Source organism: Hirundo rustica, chromosome 2 (genome assembly GCF_015227805.2).
Source record: "Hirundo rustica isolate bHirRus1 chromosome 2, bHirRus1.pri.v3, whole genome shotgun sequence".
Lineage (NCBI taxonomy): Eukaryota > Metazoa > Chordata > Aves > Passeriformes > Hirundinidae > Hirundo > Hirundo rustica.
The window spans coordinates 1,984,530-2,005,318 of record NC_053451.1 but is presented as its reverse complement, the minus strand read 5'-3'; positions in this window follow the sequence as shown (position 1 = coordinate 2,005,318).

The window sequence follows — 20,789 nt, the reverse complement described above, 5'->3', positions numbered from 1 at the left end:
GTAAACTGAGTGCTGTTTGTGGTCCCGTTCTCTGGGATGGGCAGGGACAGTCCCACCTAATGCCAAGAAAATGCCTTCTTTGGCTCCAGGCTTTATTGGGAGCCATTCTGGAGCCAAGGACATTTTGAGGCCTAGATCCAAGTCTGTATGGAGATGGCAGTGCACAATATTTTGTGAAAGATGGAAACTTAACAGTTGAATTCATTTAATAATTATTCGGCGCATACACCTTGTCAATGTATTAGACCTCAATTTCATGTTAAAATTACCCCAACAGGAGACAGAGGCAAGCATTGGAAATTTTGCAACTGACCTTAAATTCAATTCCTGAAAGAAAAAAATGTATTTGTGATGCCAGTTACCAGCTTTTGCCCTTTTTATTGTAATTCTGCTCTCATTTTCCAAATGTGTTTGAATCCAAAAAAAATGCCAAATTTCACCAAAAAAAGAAGTAAAGGTTCTCTTTGCTGACTCTGCTGGTAATGATACATCACACTGTAAAACAACTTTCCTGTAGGTTTTCTTTATTTTTTATTTTTTTCTTGGAATGATGTATTCAGAATAGAAATGGACTTGTTTAGGTTTTGTGTGTATATATATATATAGTTTTTGTGTGTGTGTATATATATATATAGTTTTGTTTTTTTTAAATAGGGAAACCAAATATATGTAATAAGAAAAGAGCTGGCAGGCAAATCTCAGTATTAGGTGAGTCTCTTTGTGATAAGTAAAAAGATTTCAATAATTGCTTCTCTGCGGTGCTATGTTTTCTGTGTTAGTGTGAGTTTCAATTTAGGGTAAATTTTGAGCAGTGTATCATGAAATGGGATGAAAATCTGTCTGCGTATCTCCTTGGGAGTCAAAGAGCCTTGGGTTTGGTGTGCCTAATCCAAGGCAGGAGTAACAAAAAGGATTTCTGGATTGAATTTATTTGCTAAACTTCCTTATTTGTAGCTGACAATAATTCAGATCTGGAAATCTGATCCTGACTCACTCATCTGGCTTTTTTTTTTTTTGTAGAAATATAGGTCAGTACAGTCCTAACACGGTGAACCATGCAAGTATTTTTATCTGCAAGAATAAACCGTACATACATTACATGTTATTCCCAGGGCTCCTTTCCTGCCTCCTGGGGTTTTGTGTGGGGGAATGTTGTGTGTTTGCATTCCTGTGTTGGAATCTTGTAATCTCCCAACCTGGACTTTTCCGCAAGTGTTCCAGTAGATTTTGTGTTCCTGTTAGTCAGGTGCACTTGGAAGTGCATCCACTCGCCGTGTAGGAGTGACCCTGAAGGAGGGAAAGCATCCATTACAAAATCCCCAAATATTTCCCGGCTGTCTTTGAGATAAACACCACACATATTTCAAAAATCTGTTGGTGGAATGAAAGTAATGCCACCTCATGCTGAACCCTACTCTCTTTTTCATTGTCTGTTTAATTTCTCTCAGGAAGTTTGTGACTATTTCAGTAACGTTATGTCCCTCAGCGAGGTTTCCTGACATCTGCCCTGAAGGCTGGTTGAAAACCTCGTGGTAGGAGGAACACCACTGGTGTGAAGCCAGTGTTAACCCAGCAGAACAAGTCGTGGTTTTCCTCCTCTGTTTGCATTTCCTTTCCCTCCCCTCTCTGGCTGGAAAGAAAGTTAATACAGTAGGTCATGCTCAGTCTGCTTTATTTCCTTTTGTGCCCAATGAGGTTGGAATATTACTTTTTACTATCCAAATCAATATGTTCTAAAATAACCTTAGTTTTAGTTGGATTTTCCTATTATGTACATGGTACATATTGGGTCATAGGGAATGGTGCATTTTTTCTTATATATTCAGATGAAAAACAGTAAAAATATTCTAAGGGTATTTTCAGTTCAGCTCCCTTCATCTTAAATTGGTTTGCACAATTTTTCTTTTTCAGTTGAGAGCAAATTTTGAAGGAAAAGAAAAAAATTTCAAATGAAGAACTCACAAACCATTTCATTTGTAATTTGGTTCTTTTCTGCAGGGTATTTATATGAGTTATTTGCTTAATTAGTAGAGAGGGTATTTGTGTTTTATGACACTTAGAGAGGACATCTAGAAATTCATTTTAACCTTGTTACTGTTTGCACTTTACTAGGGCAAGCAGAGTCTTTGTTCTCTGAAACAGCAATTCAACTCTACCTTTAGGACACAATAAAAATATCCTTATCCTCAGCTCTAAAAGTTACCTCCCTGTGAATGGGAGCATTTCTTACTCCAGTGTTGGTGATGAGCAGGAACCACAAAAGGAAGAGCCAAATCTCCAGCAAATCCGCGGGACACCCTCTCATGCAAACAGCAGCAGCCACAATTAGAAGGGTAAATAACACATTAGAGGGTGCACAGTGGTGTGATTTCATCACCCATCTCTGTGTTTAATGTCATGTTGTGACATATGTTCCAGTTTCCAAACAACAAGAACACACTCTAAGGCCATACAGAAAAAGGACAGAGTGGGTTCTTCGCTATGAAGCTGCCAGATAAAAGCAATTACGATAAATCACCTGAGGAAAAGAAAAATATAAAAAAGTCATGGAGTGAACCCCTGGCCCTGGCCTCAGCCAGTGGCAGGACTCCCATTGACATCAGCAGAGTTAATATACCTCTGGTTTTGGCCTGCCTGCTGGGAGGAGCATCCCCAGATGCAGCTTTCAGTTGTCATATCAGATGTCCCTTACCAGCTCTGCCAGGAGTGCTGGGTTCTGCGTGACCCATTCCACAGAAAATCCCACGTGGATGTGGAGCACTCGGAGTTCTCCCCCTGCCCAGCAAGAGAGATCTCTTTGCTCCACGTTTTCTAGATGAAATACCTGCCTTCACAATCTCTTGTTCGCATTGCAGCCCTTTTGGCAATGGCTTGTTTGGGGTCTGTGGGAGCAGGGATCCTTGAGGAGCCGCTGCCTCCCACCGCAAGCTCCCGCTCGCCTGGCTGAGCTCTGGCACGCGCTGCCTGTCGAGGCACGAGGTGCTCTGCCTCTTCCCAGATTTCTGGGAGCCAGGGAAAGCGGGGAACTACCTGCCACAAAAGCAGCTTTTTAGGGGAGTTGTCGAGGCAGTTTATGTAAAAGGTTTTGGGAAGATATTTTGCATGTTTCCTCTTCACTAATCCCTCCTCTTTTTCCCTTTTGATTCTCGGACTTCTCATTTATAGACCTTCTTTTTATGAGCTCCATTTTTGTTGCTACTTATTGTATATTTTTGTATTTATGTATATCTTTATGTCTTTAATATAGATTTTAAATTTAACTTTTTTTATTATTATTATTTCTGGTTGACCTCTCTCAGCCCAGTGACATATTCAAAGTCTAGGAAAGCTTCAAATAAGGAAACTGACTGAAATATGTCAGAAATAAAACATTTCTATTTTCCTTTGAAGTCCAGCTCCTTTAACCTGTCAAATTTAAGAAGAGGAATTCTATCTAAAAAGCAGAAAGAATTCTTTTTATGGCTACGAGCAAAAATAAAATATTTCCTTACGGAAGTAGGATATGCACATTGGGACAATGCCTGATATTAATAAGGACTTCAAAAGGGAATGTGATTATTTTAAATTATGATTTATGCCTTTGATGTCAAAATGAAAGACAATTACATTTTATTTGGCAAAAGCAAACTTTGCAAAGATTTATTTTTACTTTCATTTTATGCCTGTGATAATTCTGTGGCTCTTCACTGAGCTGTTTTGGCATGTGGAGGATTTATCCAGACTCTGAGTTGATCTGTTTGGTCCTCATCGATTTTATCATTATCTATTACAAGCTGTTATATCCTGGTGTCTTTTACAGAAAACAATGAAGCCCCACAAAATGATTTTGTTAGTGCAGTGAGCTCGCTTGGCTTGCTTCTCCTTGATCACTAATTTCTCTTGGTTTGGAGGCCGATTTTTAAATTCAAGTATTGAAAGAGAAAACCCCTGGACAACGTGTTGCTCAGAACACCAGTTTTTTGGAATAAGAGAGGGCACGTTTTGTATTTCCCAGCTCTTGAACCAGGGACTGCATTATGTATGCAAATCTCCCACACAGGCAATGAATGACCCAGAAGAACAAGGTCAAAACACAGCATTGCTTCAATCAAAAATGTTTGCTAAATAAGGATCAAAACATACCAAAAATACTTTCTATTTTAAGGGGAAAAAAAAACCCCAAACAAACCACCAACAGGCAAACAACAAACAAACCACTGGAAATTTTGTAACAGAAAACATCTTTTCCCACTTTCCTTCTAGTTTATTTTCAAATGACAGCTTCACCTTCAGCACTTTCGTGTGCTGGCGGTCACAGCTCGAAGGGAATGTCCCTCCAGTGTATTCCCATTTCAGAACTGAAGAGAAAACCATGGATTTTTAGGAGGAAGGCAAGGGTGATCCAGTTAATGTAGATCCCTTGGGGCAGATTAGAGTGAAATAACCCTGAATGGTTGGTTTATAAATATATATATATTTATATATCTCTCAATATTTCAGTCTCTCACAACTTCACCTCTCTCCTCTTTGGAGTCTCACATTATGTAGAGAATTTGAAACTTATTTTATTTTATTTTCAATTTGATGTTTTGTTGTTGTGGTTTTTTGTTTCTTTGTTTGTTTTGCAGAATAGAATTCACATCAGTAAATATGCTTCCATCGGTTTGTATCCAGGTTATCTAAGCTTCAAATCCATGTCCATGAGCATAAAACACATGCATGGTGTTATTGTTTAAATTGTGTTATTTTATTCAGTAAAAGAAAATATTTCTAGGAAAAAGTTAACATAAAAAGGACTGTGTTCATGTATACCAGGAAAATAACTGGCAAGAAGAAAATTGCAGGCTGACATTTAAAGTATTTGTGCGAGTTCATTAAAAAAAGAAAAAAACAAAACTGATTTTTATAGGGATGCCAAATTGTCAAAAAAAAGAAGTAGCTCCACTCAAATCCTGTTATGTCAGCATTTCCATTTTGCTTTTCTGGGTTTTGTAGGTCATATTTGAAGGCTCACTCACCACTAAACTGAGTTTAGGCTCTTTAGCACATGTAATGAAAAGGAATTGTCTTTGGTTCAGACAGTTTTAAGGCATCCTACCCTAAATATCACTTCAAGTTCAAAATTAATCTCAAGGGAAATTTGTTCTTTGGATTTGCAAAAAGAGAGTTTATTTTATTATTATTATTATTATTATTTTTATAGGGATTTAATCTCTTAAACTGTCAGTGTGGACCTAAATATATCCAGGACTGAAAAGTTTAATTGATGGGCTTCTCAAAAGCATTAGAAAGATTGAGTTTTGGATCTGCGTCTTCCCTTGGAATTAATTCTGTGATGGAGATTCTGAGGGGTTTTCCCTTGGTCAGCATTCCAGCTGATTACTGGCAGTTAAGGGATTGACAGAGATGAGTCTTCTTTTGTTGGACTTGTGAGCATTTCTGCTCTTTAGAAAATCTGGCATGCTGCCAGAAGGGATTTTGCTGTCTCTCAGAGCATTTGTTGAATATAATTTGCCAAACAGGTAAATCTGGAGAATTCAAAGCTTCCAGGAATGGAAACTTTTTTTTTTTTTTTTTTTTTTTTTCTGGCTATAACACAAACCCAGAAGTTTGAACTTGGCGGCTTCTGGCTCTTCATCAGTCTGTGTGACACAGACACAAGAACCTAGAAATTGCAAAATTCCAGTTGAGGCATGAGCTTTGGAGCTCCAGACCAGGAGATCTATCAACTGCAAATTTGGGAATGTTGGAAAAATACCAACCCCTGAGTAGGTTCCTAAGCCTTCTGAGCTCACAAGGAAATTCTCATCCTCCTCGCTTGGGTAACTCAAATCCAAACTCTAGAAAATGTGTGTTCTTCTTTATCCTAAAAGTTCCCAAAGACTAATTTCTATGAAATAAAAGGAAGCTTACCTATATTCAGTACTACTGGGTAAGGCTGCGAGAAATGGGATCGCAGCTGATGGAAATATCTGTGCTAGGAATTTGAGTAAGTCTGAGCAGTATTATTAGGATAGTGGCAATATTTCACTTTTTGGACAAAGGTAATTTTTAAAGAAATACTTATGTTGAACAGTTTTTCCACTTTCAGCTTGGTTTAATATCCTAAGATAATGAAAGTTCATTTAAAATAATCTCAAAAGCAGATTGGTCACTTTATATATATCCCACATCATCTGACAGTGACACACTGTCTTCAGTTTTGCACTCATGTAAACTTAAATCTGTATTATTATTATTGAAAAAGTCTCTAATCCACAGCATTAGAGAAAAAAAAAAGCACAAGGACTGGGCATTTTTGCCACTATACTTTTGGTACCTTACGCAAGTAAAACAGGCACTTTTTTCCACATTATATTTAGATATTACCTTTATCTCGAGTGTGTAAATTTTTAAGGCCAGCAGACCTCAAATGTGAAAAATAATACTGTTTCCTTGTCTGTCAGGAAGACAGGAAGCCCAGAAAAATCCCACAGTCTTAGAATCACAGTCTCTGTCCCAAAGGCAGCGAACACCTGTGACGCCTCCTTCCAGTCCGGTTGCCAGGAGGGGCCAGGAGAGCCAGGGAAGATGGCATTGAGAGAGGCCCAGCTATTTTCTGCACACAGTAGTTCACTCCTTTAAAAACCTGAGTTATGGACTGCAGTTCTTTCTCCTGGAAAATCTCTCAGGGAAAGGGAAAGCGTTCCAACAGCAACGCGAGTGTGAATTTATGTGGGGGATAAGAGGACTGAGAAGGATTCGTTTAGGTTTTATTGTCAGAGGTGTCCTTGGGGAGGGAACCACCTCATCAGAGCGCTCCTGAATCTTGGCACGGGGCTGGGAAGTTCCATTCTTTATCCTCCTTTGGATGCCACGTTTCTGATGTGTCTCCCCTCCTCTGTCACTGCTCAGTTCAGGTTTAGCTCCTCCTAAAGCAGTGCCTTAGTGTGAGTAATACCTTACTCCGTAGTAGTATCCCACTAAAATACACCAGCTAGGGAGGGGAAAAAATACGTAGGGAGATTAATGCCAGGGTTTGTCCAAGAAAATGTCTCAACCACAGAGGAAGAATTAATGCAGCAGCATTTCCATTAATATTGAGGTCAATGTGCCAATTCCACCGTCTACTCAGCATTTGGTCTCATTCTCTCCTAGACTTTACTTGCCCCAGCAAACTCTTCTAGAGTGCCAAACCAAGGAGGGTTGCTGGTAATTTTCTCATCTGCTCCTGCTCCTGTTGGAGGCCTTTCTATGGAATTATCCCATCCTTTATTCTTCTTCCAGAGGTAGCCAGGAGATTTGCTTTGTCTCTTGTGCAAATCTGAGATAAAGCCTGCGACAGAAGAGCACAGTGCTCCAGTTCCTGGTAGAGATGTAAGGGAGGAGCTGAATAATTGGTTAAAAAGTAATTTGCTCGCTTCAGAATCATCAAAGAATTCTGACTGCAGTGGTGAGGAGAGCAACCAAGTCCATCTGGCTTTCAGAAGAGTGGAAAGTGTCCTTTTATGCCAAAGCTACTCCATAAATGTCTGGCTCAGATCCCAACTTTGTTGGCTCATTATAAGCACTTTTATTTGACCTTTTTATTAATGTCAGTGTTCCAAGCACACACATGTCTTAGATTCTCAAACAGCAAGAAAATTACGAGGGATGGTTTTGAAAAAATTAAATATACAGCAGGTATCACTGTCCTAAAGTCTTTGTCAGAAGCCAGTGAGAAGAGAGGTCACTTTGTGTGTCATCTGTGGATTTTTTTACTTGGGTGCCAAACAGAAAATGAATAGATAAAAATAGGGTTGTGGCCTGTTTAAAATATTATAAGAAATCCCACCGTATGATGTAAATATAAAATCTTACTTTGGGATTATTTATGCCTGTATAATAGCTTGTTTAAACAGGAAGTTTTCTTGTTTCTGGTAGTGCTATATCTGTCTGATGGTCTCTTGCTTGACAATAACAAACCTATTGTGTTTCTTGGAAAATTATTGTACATAGGGTTCTATGTCATCAAAATAGGAAAATTAATTCAGTTTTTAAAATTAGGAAGTTTTTTTTTAGGTTCATGAAAAGATAAATTGAGCTCTAAATGTGAGTTTAGATGTATTTAGATGAGCAGATAAATTCAGTCTGAGATCCCTGTAGGAGCCGAAATGAAATTCATTATTAAGTGTTGTCATGGTTTAATCCTTGCCAGCAGCCCAGCCCCTCACTCACTCCCCCATCAGTGGGATCAGGGAGAGAACTGGAAGGGTCAAAGCTGGAAAACTCATGGGTTGAGATAAAGACAGTTCAGTGGGGAAAGCAAAAGCTGCACACAAGCAAAAGCAAGACAAGGAATGAATTCACTTTCTCCCATGGGCAGGTGCTCAGCATCCCCAGGAGAGCAGGGATCCCCATCACACCTAACAGTGCTCTGAGAACACAAACCCCGTCACTCCAAACGTCCCCTCTTCCTTCTCCACACTTTGTATCCTGAGCAGGATGTCACTGGGGTGTCCCTTTGGTCCCTGGGGTCACCTGTCCTGGCTGTGTCTCCTCCCCAGCCTGAGAGGATGAAAAGCAGCAAAGGCCGTGGCTCTGTGTGAGCCCTGCTCAGCAACAACAAAACCATCTCTGAATTATCAGACCCAAAACACAGCCCCACACCAGCCACTGGGAAGAAAAATAAGTCTACCCCAGCTGAAACCAGCACAAGTGTGCATGGCTTAAAAGAACATTGTGACGCGTAAAACATTCTATTTGTTTAATTTTTCATCTATAGGCCAAGTCTAAAATCCACAGGCAAACAAGTACTGGACCTCTGGCTTGGAAATTATTTTTTTTTTTAATTGCAGAACAGGGTGACTCAGGAATTTGTAGTGGATGGAGTTCAAGCCGTTTATCCAAGTCTGGCCCAACCTGGTGGCGATTGCAGGGCAGTGGTGGCTGCGGGGCGCACAGGCCTTTGTGACAGGCCCAGGCAGGGGGATGCGAACACCAAACCACACTTCATGTAAAGTAACCTCACACAACCCGCTCCTGGCACTGTCAGCCCCAAGGCCAAACATAGAACGGGCGCTGAGACAGAGCTAAACTTTCCACCCTGTGCAGCGGTGGCTTAAAACGCGCTTTTCAGTGAGAGCGCGGCTTTATTGCCGCCGGCCGCGCTGCGCCGAGGCTGTGGAAAAACTGAAGAGTGGAGCTTCCAGCAGCGCCAGCCTGGTACTCCTCCTAAACCCTCTCACATTCCACCACCGTGCTCGGATTCTGCTGGAAAATGTGAGTTATCCCTCCACCATGGCTGACAGGGGTTCTCATCTGAGCACAGCTTTGCAATCCGTTTCCCGGAGCTGGGGCTGCTCGGGATGAGGTGGCACTGTTCAGGGGAGGGATTAAATCAACACTCATTTATTCAGTGTCTTTTAATCGATCTGCTAAATGCCCAGGAGGAGGGGGGTTCTCGTGGGCTGAGGGCTGGAGAGAGGCCAGGCTGAAACGGGCCCAGGACCGTGACAAGAGCTGGTCCCAGCCCCCAGGCCTGGCCAGGAAGGCCCTGGAGCAAGGACAGGGACAGGGACTGGTGCAGAGACATCGCTGCATTAGGAGTACAGAAATTTGGGAGAAAAAAAATCCCTGTTTCTACCCCAGAAATTAAATGGGCTGCATTTCTGATAAGAACCAACTTGGTTATGGATGCAATATGGTTCCAGACGCACCAGCGGTGTGGGTTATGCCCTAATTTAGATCTCATCTCTGATCACAGTGTCGCCAACACTGTGTTTTAGCAACCCAAGCCCATGTGTCTGGTTGAATTCAGTAACTTTTACCAGCAGATTCAACAGGTTTAGATTTATTTAGATTTATTTTGCATTTATTGAAGCAACTGGGTTTAGATTCTGTTTGATTGCCACAGCTAACTGGACTAGCTCTACAAAATCCATGTGTAGCACTGGGTACAAGTGTTCCTGGGTACTCCAACAGGGCTGGAGGCATGAATAGTGCCAAAGAGGTGCTCCTGGTTTGTGAGGGAGAGAGGGCCAAGCCTGTCAAGTTGTCTGCAAGTTGATAACATTATCATCTTCTAACACTGAGGGTTTCAAATGCCAGCTTGTACTTGGGAAGTGGAAGTGAGTCAAATACTCTGATACTGGTGTGGTGGTGGGGCAGCCATTTCATATGTAGTGAGGGATGTCTGAGTTACAGAGGGAGAGATTACAGAGGATGTGGGACTTGCGCAGGGATGTAACACGAACACGAGGCTGTAACTTCTCCTCCGCTCTGCCTGGCTGAGGCAGCACTAAGAGTGATCCAGCCTGCCCTTGCTGACCTCTCACCCCTCGGCGTGTCACCCTGCCCACGCGTGCCATGGCACATCCCGCAGGAATACCTTCCCCACATCCCACCTTGCATCTCATGGCTTTGGGTCTCATTCCTACAGCAGCACCACCCAGACTCACAGGGAAAGGCTGCTTCCAAGTTGACCCTGAGCTCAGGAAACCAAACCTGGAGGCAGCCAGGGGCCTGTCAGAGCTGTGGGACTCTTAGTGAAACAAACAACTTGGAGAACTCAAACGAGTTTTCTTCTGGCCTTTTGTGTTTCGTGGAGGCAAAAATTGTTACAGGCAGTGAGATCATCTTAAAAGGACTTTAACTTTTTCAGCTGTTCCCAGAAGGGACCTCTGCTCCACAGACAGAGCTGCTATACATGTCAGATCAGCATGCAGAATGTACAAAAGCAGTTGTGAGTCCTCATTTTGGTTTGGTCCTGGCCGGCATAACCCGCAGCATTGAGTGCTAAGCAGCAACCTATGATTTACACCTTCAGTAACACAATTCTTGGGACATTTTAATGACGCAAATTGCCTTGGCCCAGAGGTTCTGGGATATATAATGCTCTGGTCAAAATCAGGATCCAAATGGGAAGAGCTGTGTTATGTAGTTCAGAACTCAGTGATCCAGATGGAGATAGTTAGGAAACAACACTACTGAGAGTTTGGTCTGAATAATATATGCAGCTCAATGGAACTTTTCAGGCAGACTGGCATAGATTTCCTCTTTTTTTTTTTTTTTTTTTTTCCCCTGTAATTTAAGGGTCTCTGACCCAACACAGAGGACACAGATTGGTAAATCATGCCTCAACAAAATTTTTGGTTTTCTTTTGACCATGACTTCTAACTTCAAAATGGATATTTTTTTCTTTTAACAGAAGTGTCTCCAAGTTTGCTAAAGACCACTGCAAATTAGGGCTAAAAGCCAGCTGACCTTATCTTCAGACACTACCACCATGCTCTTTCTTCTCTGGCCCCCTTGAACTCCCCATCTAAAGCTTTCCTCTCCTTCCATAGATTTCAGACAGAAGATTCCTTTTTCCTGAATGAATCCTGTAAGAATAAGAAACTATTTCATTTAAGTGTGTTACAGTGTTAGTTATATCCAACATACAGAGATGCTTCTTTTTTCTAACATTTTGCATTGGTTTTCATAAGAAAGACACAAAGGAGACAAACAAGAGGTAATGAAAGAGTTACACAATATGGTAATGATAGTTAAGCCTCGAAGTACACAAAGTTTAATTTGGCTTGGATTAGCACCCCAAAGCTCTGGTCCCTATTAAAATCTGCATTTTAGACAAGAAATTGGACCATGTATCTTTCAATAACAGAGTGTCTGGTTAGAATTACAGGCTGTCCTGGTTCTTGTCACACTGAAAATGTCACAGGATTAGTTTTCCACATGGAGAATTCCTCCTTCCAGCCCCAGTGTGATCTGTATAGGGTAACAGGATGCTCACTGAGGTTACATGGAGTGGCTGTGTGTGCACGAGACAGACCCATGAGCAAACGGGAATGGACAACTGAAAAGTAAATTAAATGTCACAAATTTGTGTCCTTGCACACCCTGAGAACAGAGTTCACCTCATCATTTAAGGGCAAAGGTCAAGTAGTGGTCCAGGAGAGGTTAAACTGATGAAATCTCGTATTTAGGGTTCCATGAAAACGTTTTGAGAGACAGTGTAAGATATAAATGTCAGATGTGTCACACACATCACGATGTAATCAGAACAGCTTTTTGAGATCAAATGTAGCAAGTAGCACCTACTCCCCGTGAGGCACCACAGAGAACACCAAGCTACTCAGTTTTAGAATCAGAATATCCTGAAGTGAAAGGAATCCGCAAGGAGTCACGTTCCTGGCTCTGCACAGGACAGCATCAAAAAGACATTCTCTTTGCCCTCTGATGAAAATCCCTATCTCTGAGCACCCCATGGCCAGGCCACTTCGTGCCTCTTTCCACATTTTCCCGTGTTCCTCTCCTGTCTGGGGTAAACATGGGAAGGAAAGGTGTCTTTCTCCTTGCACTCATCCCTGGAAAGGATTCAGAGGGAAGATGTGGTGTTGAGTAATGAAAAGTGGCAGATTTGTGACTAGGTTCAAAAAATTTTTGGGGGCTGGAGGGGAACTTGCCTTCTTCTCCTGAACCTCTGTCCTGCCCCTTCCCTGCTGCCTCAGTGGGTACTGGAAAGGGAAAGAGGCAGGTGAGTCCTGCCAAAAACTCCCTACATCTCTCCCTTGCCACTGTGCTGGCTGCTGAAACAGGAAATGCCAAACTAATCTCCAGGTCTGGCGCTAGAAGAGGAAAAGTGGTTTTTTATCAGTGGCCCAGGGCAGTAGGCCATGCCCTTCCCTGAGCTGCAACCCCACTTTACCACAGCAAATACCCTCCGCACCATCATGGAAAATATGGAAAAGAGCCCCTCTGCATTGCCAGACATCTGCATCACCTGGGACAGCTCACCCCTATTTCAAGTGAGACCAATAATCCTGAGCTTCGTGTCTTTTTGGGACACAGCCACCTACTTTAACAGCTGAGGCTGGAATTTCCCTGGCAAAAGAAACAGAAGTGCCAAAAATCCCTGGCAGGACACTGAGAGCATGAGCCAAGGCAAGTGGAAGCACGGCTGAGCCATCCAAAAAGCTGGCATGAGGGATTGGGATGAACCTCACTCATGCCAGGGAAGGATCCTTGAGGTAACCAGTGGCCCTCTTGGACTACTCTTCCAAGTAAATGTTTCCTTGATGTACCTGAGCCTAATCTCAAATCATATTTTTAACACAACAGAATTTATGCTGCAGCAGGCATGAGTTGATCTTAGCCAAAATCCACTTCTTCCATTAGAAATCTAAAATTATTGTGAGGCGTCTACACTTTTCAATACTTGTTAGTGGTTATTTTCCTCGCACGCATAATTCTGCTCAGGATTTGATCCCTGAGGATCTTTGCTCATCTCAGGTGTCACAGTGATAGTTACAAAGAGCTGTCAAAGGTTTCTTGCTTTTGCTGCAATAATTTGGACTCAAACCCTACATAATTTTCTAGAATGTTTAGAAATTGAATGTCTAGAAACCTGCAATCATAGCAGGACTTAGGCTCCCAAATTACATGAGATGGAGTTTCCATTTTATTTCTAATACTTGCATCATGCTAATTTGTTTTGCTAAGTGAATTCTTGAACAGAATTCTTCAACAGGATAAATGTTTCTAGTCTCTGCTCATGGAAATGGCACGAGATTTGAATGCAGGACTTTCCAAACCTGAACAGGCTAATAGTTCACATTATTTGTGTATTAATTTAAACCAGCAGGTATCAAGCTGTACAGACCATTAAGTGCACCAAAAAAAAAAAAAAAAAAAAAAAAAAAAAAAAATCTCCTTCAATTACTTGTTGCATGCAAAGACTGAGAAAACAGGTCAAATTTTTCATTCTTTAGTAAACAGTGAGAAATGGAAGCTTCCCATGCATTAAAGGAAGGAGAAAATGTGGCACATGTACGTAAAATTTTAGGCAAGGGAAAAGAAATAGCCAAAACTCAGATTAAACTCCTGTGGGGCTTTTTTCTTGGTTTGGATTTTTTTAAATTTATATAGTTTTTTTTTTTTTTTTTTTTTTAAATTAATTGTATGTCATATTATCAAGGTTATCCCTGAAAAGTGAGTCATAGAATAACATCTGATTTGTCTTGGGAAGGTGTGGCCTTCCTGCTGGAGCAGTGAACTTCCTACTGCTCAAACAAAAGGGAGTGGAGCATCCTGAGCCAAAAAAGTGAGACAGGAAGGGTCTGCTGAGATAGGATGGAACCATAAATGGAAGATAACCTAGACCTTGAAAGAAGAGGGGGTATTATGATGTACGCTTTTACAAAGAAATGTAAAGATTTTAGTAAACTTCACAACCGACTTTGATATAAACCTTCTCTCTTAAAATGTTTGATGTACTTTATTCTAGTTGTAAATGATAACTGGTGCCGTATTTCTTTTACTGAAATGTGCATCAGACCGAAATATATCTGCTACAGTTGAAATTCAGCTGTGAGTTTCTCCTGGGAGATGTAAATCCATTATTTCACTTATATATAATGAGTACTTCATACATGATTTAAGGGTTGGGTGAAGTAACCAAAACTAGTTTGTTTTACACAAAGTCAACAGAATTTTTTTTTTTTTTTTAAGTCTGCCTTTGTTTTTAGAGCAATTCATAACCTGTTTTTCAAGCCTTTCTATTTTGCAGCAGAAAAAGGAAACTATTCTACACTCTTTTGTTGAAGAAGGTTTCACGGCTGTAAAGCAAACAAGAAGCAACTCCAAACCATGACATCATTTTTTTGCTGTATCTCAGAGTAATCAGTAAATAGTGTTCAGCCAATATTTGAAATAACACAGTCTGGCTGTCCTGTAGTAAAAATTGCAGGTTTCGTAAGACATGAAAGTGTTCATTTCCCACCTTATCTGTGGACACACATTTCGGTCCAAGAGCTCCTTCCTTGCCAGGTAAACTTCAAACGTGTCATTGCTTAGGGCCCTTTCTCCTTTCAGAAGAATGTGGATTGGGAAACGCTGAGAGAGAGGAAGATTAGTCAAGCAGAAAGTTCTGGGTTGATTAAATGAATCCTCTTTCCCAGAACAAATTAAGAATATGGAATAGATAAGTCTCCCTTTCCATATTTTCAGTGATAACAGACGTGTTCTTACATAACCTTGGAACCACGTGCACTGCTCCGTGCCCTTACACATTTACAGAGGGAACAACCTGGGAACATGATCCTGAACCATGAAAAAAAGAGGAGTGAAGTGTTTAAGAGTGAATTTGTCCCTTTTGATAGTAAAATCCAGGGCTTGTAGTCCACAGGATGGACCTAACCACTGGTACCCAGGGAACCACAAACCCCTCTGTCATCAGGAGTGGGGAAGATGCAGCCCTGGAGCCAAACTGGGAAGTGAATTGGGCAGTGTCCACAACAAACACTGCTGCTGGGTCAAAGCTGGACACAAAAAGGATTGTGTCCCGGCAGGACACACGTGTGTGCTTGGGGTTTGACTCTTCCTCGGAGTTGTAAGGTCAGGAAGGGAGGATAACTCTTGGTAAACCTGGGAGGAAGGATTAAAACGGTGCTGTAGAAAGGAGAGGGTTTGAAGATAGGTGGGTTTTGCCCCTAACTCATTTTCTTGCTAATTACTGCCACAGGACTTCCCTGCTAATTTCCTTTTACCACATCTGTGGGCAGTGCAGCTCTGTCTAGCCAACACATCTTTGGGAGAGAAGGAGACTAGAAATTATGATGTTATCTTTTTGAGCTAGTGGGATCGCAGAAGATGTCTTCTTCTGTTCCCGCTTCCTTTTTTTCCCAGTGGGCTTTGTGAGTAAAAAGCAGGAGCCCTTGGTGGCCCAAGCTCCTCTCCCCTGGGCATGGGGGCTGTGCCAGCCAGAGAGTGGAATCCGAGAAACTTCACAAAGTCTCCTAAGTCCTATTTATGATCTGCTGTGAAATAGCTAACTGTTAAACCCTAAATAACTGTGTTATTACCCATTTGTCCAGCACAAGTTGTGTTTGTTGTTTTGTGGAGTGAGAGGTGTCTGTATCATAGGGGCAATTAGAAATCCAGCTCTCCACATCAACAGGAGTTGAGTTTGCCTAATTGTGCTTCAGGCCACTGAACAAATCCCTCTGAATATTTGTTAATTACTGAATTGTTCTGCTCTTTGAGACAGTAGAAGCAGAGACACAACAAAAGCTCTCTTGTTGCTGTAGAGAAATTTCTATGGTTTCTACAGCACCTCCCTTCAAACTGATGGAGAAGGATGGAAAATGTTTACTAAGGAGCTGTACAATCCATTCTGTGCGAATCCTTCTAAAGTGTCAAATATGCCAGCACAGAAATGACATTTTCATTCTAAAGAATGGAGGTCTGCAGGTGAGGAAATTACTTTGGAAGATATGAAGATTTTGATTGTTTTTCCTGGGTTGTTGCAATGCTCAGCCTGGCACAGGAGCTTGTACAGACAGTTGGAAGCTGTTCCTGTTATTACCCTGAGCTGTGTAGTGAGAGATGGATGAAGAGCAAGTTTATATCTCCCTTTGCTCCAGGATGACAGTGACCTCTGGCAGAAATGTGAGAGAGATGCATTAATCACTTCATCAAGAAGTGCCAAAGTTCATTTGCTCATGCCTCAGGGCCTGTCTTCAGTTTGGGTATCATCTGTCACATAATTTACAAACACAGAAAACCAGACAGCCTCTGTCTTGAACAGATTATGATTTTAAATAGATGGGACAAAAAGCAAGAAGAAATATTACATGTGGGCACAACAACAGTAATTTTATTTTGGTCTTTCCTGGGGTGAGGGGGAATGAATAAATTGAGGGATGTGTGGGAGGGGTTAGAGCAAGTAATCAACCAGCATGAGGGAGATAATATCTAAGAAAACCTGTACAAAACGCTGATGAAAACATTCTCCACATGTCTCTGCTCTGGCTGCTCCAACTTGAAACTGGCTCCACTGTAAAATTACTGAACATGGTTCTCTGAAGAGTATGAAGGAAAATTTGAATTTCAAAATATTTCTTCCAGATAAGACTTTGTTTCAAAACTCTGAGGGCAGCCAGGGCCAGACAAATCTCAGCAGCTCCTGATGTAAAGGCCCTAAAAATGGTGATCATAGCTGACTTCTCTGACATCAGAGAAGGGGAAACACAACATGTGGGAGCACTTCTCAAACTGGTCTTTTATGGTCACTTTGCTTCTTGAGGTGTGATCATTTATTGAGGTACAAATCTTCTCAGTAAGGTATTGAGCTAAGCCTTTCCTTCCAGCAGCTCAGCTCCCAGACAGCATGTTTAAAGCCGATGAAGTCAGCTTGTGAGCACGTAGATTAAAAAAAAGAAAAAAAAGTAGTTTTATGAAGTCAGTGAAAAAATTTTAACGATTTCACATGCAGAGTTTGCAAGACTGGTGTGTGAGGAGGCAGAAATCATTGGCAGACACTTAACGCTCAGGTGGTTTGCAGCTACAATATCACTATTTCCAGTTATGTCAGCAAATTGTGATGGAGAATCACTGCAAGACTTTTGCTCGAATCAGAACCTGTTTGAAAATAGAAGAAAAGAATACTGAAATTCCTAGCTCTTGATAAAGACAGATAATTTTTGTGTCATTTTTTCAGTTAAAAATCTACCAGTCACGCTAGAATTTTAGATATAAAAAAATTGAGCTGCTACATTACTTGTGACCCCAGCTGTGAGCGCTGTCGTCACAAAAATCCAACTTGTGTAAACAAAGGTTGTGATTTTTCTATGATGGCAGTACCTAATAACAGGTCAGTCTGTTTAGACATCTTGCTGTATCTGCACGTCTCTTTGGATTGACCATCCCAGCTTTTCCTGCTCCCTCTCCTGTAGGCAAAGCCCAGTTAGTGCTTGTCATTAGCAGATTGTTAATGAAGGATGGTGTGGAGGCCATGCTGGAGGAGGGGGTTACAGGGTGTTACAGGTGGACACCAGAGCCCACCCACCCTTGGGGGTGTCTGTAGTAAATACCTGAAAGCCTGGAGATGGAAAATGTAGGATTGTAATGCTGTGGGATCCTTTCACGGGTTTGGTGCCAGAGAAGCGGTGGCAAAGAATTTAGAAAAGCGGCCAAATAGCAGCTCCAAGGATCGGATGTGCTTGCACTGCCTGTGTTTTCTTCCCTACAAAAGCCAAGGCTGTAGAGGAGCGCTGGAAATGAGCAGGTCTCCCTTCTCCTCCCCCTGCTTGCTGAGCTGCAGCATCAGGCTTTCTCTCCCCACGGAAAGCACCATGTGGTAAAGAGCTTGTGCACAGACACTGCCTTTTTCTTCTCGTGGAAAAAAGGAGCTCCTGTTTTATGGTGGCCTGGAGGCTGCAGAGCCGCCTGCTGCCAGGGCTGCTCCTCCAGAGCTTTCAGCAATCAGCCTGGCTCCAGGGAGAGGCACTGCCCTGCTTCCCCTGTGCTTCACTCTGCAGCTCCTCTCCCCTCTCCTCGCTAACCTGAGCACAGCACCAGCAGGAGAATCTCTGCAAAGAGCCACCTGCCCGCGCTCAGCTTCTGCCTTGAAGAACGAGCCTTTGCTTCGCTCTCCCCCTCAGCTGCTGGGAAAACGTCAGGGGTGGATGAGTCACATGGCAGATGAGATCTGAGTAAGAGCTCTTTTCACTTGGTGTACCAAAAAGTTGAGTGCTGACCCCAGTGCATAATCAAAAAGGGGTTTCAATATTTCCGCAGATTTTGGAGCATTGTCAGCAGTTGCTGACATAAAAATTATCATCACAGAATATCAGGGAAACTGTTAGTAAAACCTCTTCTTAAAATTTTTTTTCTATATCAACACCAAACAAACCAAATTAAATCTTGCACAAGAAAGACTGGGATTCTTGGCAATTTCACTTCTTGGTTTAATTTTTTTAACCTTTTTTTGTGCAATCAGGCACTAATGCACTTGAAAAAATATTTGACAAGATGAGACTTGTGGGCCATTTCAGGAATTGCTGATTAGCTTTTATCAGCAACTGTTACTCATGACTTGGCCACCTCTCTTTGCACCAAGCTGCTGCTGATTCTGTCACGTTCACTTTTCTGCCAGATCCTTCTGGAAGGTGGTTCCATGGCAGGGCCAAGTGTTCAAACACAAGGGGTGAACACTGATACCTGACTCTGGTTTGCTCCCCTCTGATCAGCAGCTCATACTCACCTCTTATCAGGAGTTTGCACGCTGTTTTAGATTTTCATTTTTTACCTCTTTGCAAGCCAGGTAAAACTGTGGGAAGTGCTGGCTGTTGTATTTAAGGATCGTGGCCTCTGCATTTGGAATGAGATAGTAACAGTCATGGTGAGATACTAATATGTAATAATTATAAAGGTGGCATTTTAAAAATTCCTGCTTAATAGTGACATGAACAGATTTAGAACTCTCCTCTAGCTCCCTAAGCCCAAAAATCAACCAGGCAGCTGTTTCTGAAATGTATAGAACATTCTGTCTTGACAGTTTTCTTCTGTGAGTGGACTGGGAGCTGTTCTGTGTCTGTCACTTGTTGAGGTGGAAGTGCCATGCTGGCAGACCTGAACTGCTCCACTGTGAGCAGTGAGAAAGGTTTTTCAGTAGCTGCATGTGTTATTTTTTGTATACACTGAAGGCCTTTTCACTTTCCAGGCCTCCCCAGAATTAAATCCCATTCAATTCCCTATTCAAGCCTCCATGTAGTACTTGAAGACTAATTATTGAGCAGGCTCCATTCATTCAGATTGGGTTTTTAGCTTTTTTCTAACTTCAGGAGCACATGTCTCATATGCAAGAAAGCATCCTGAGGAAGCAACAACAAGAGGTGTAACTCTAAATGACACAACAAATATGGAAAGGTATCAACAACATCAAGCCTATTCTTTCTGTCTGTAGCACAAAACTCTGACCCAAAGAATCACACTGGAGAAAGGATTTCAGCACAATATTTTGGCTAGTTATAAAATGTGATAAATCTTCTCCATCCTTTTCTTGTCTTCTTGTGGTGATGTGGAACACCAGCACAGCCTAAATGCCCAAGGACAGAGTCAGTTCTGCAAGTTACTACCTGGGTGTACTAAATTGTGATGGCCCTACAAAGATGTCACTGAGTCACCGATAGAGCTGTGATCAAAAATGAAATCTCCCATTTTTACTTGCCATATTATCATTATTATCCTCATTTCTCCCTCTCTCCTCAGTGCCAATATGAAAAAGGTGGGGCAAACATCAGACCTCATACAGAGCAGGTGCCTTTCACAAGTTCGAAACCTGGAGATGCTTTTCTTATGAATATTAAGAAGTGAAAGTGTTCATATTTTGAACTGAACTTTTTTCAATACATTTTTTTCCTTTCTGAAAATGTCCTAAGACAAATTAGCTGATTTTCAACTATCTATTATGTTTATGGTCTATTCAATAAAGACAGAGAGCAGAAATAATTTTTATCTTCTCTTCCCCTCTGAAAGGGAGGACTAAGCTGTCAGGTTTCTTTACAGATGAGAGTACTTTTCTTCTCCAGTGTTTCTCATTTGGGCAGATATAATTCAGATATGATTGTGTTTATTTCCCTGCTTTCTTCTGTGCCAGATTCTGTCACCTGTCCCGAGTTTCTGTCCTGATACCCCTGTACATTCATGCCTGTGCCTTGTTATGTGGTGAAGTCTGGACACTGGCTTGTTTAACACCATGTCAACCCGGAGGAACCGACTGGAATTCCTGGCCGTGGGTCAGTCCCTCTGCTTTTCACCTTTCTTTCTGGATGACATTGCATCATGTGGCACACATGCCTGATCCCTTGGTGCTTCGTTTAGGGATCCTGCCTGGAGACAGGGCTGTAGTGTCCTTGCAGCCTCAGCTGCTTTGCTCTGGTAATTGTGCATGCACTCTCTGCCTGCTGTTTTGATCCCGCTGTTGCTATTGTTTGTTGGAGACCCACGCTGCCTCCGTGCCCAGCCTAAATTCCATTGTACCCACCCCACAGGCCTTTTGTGCAATGCCA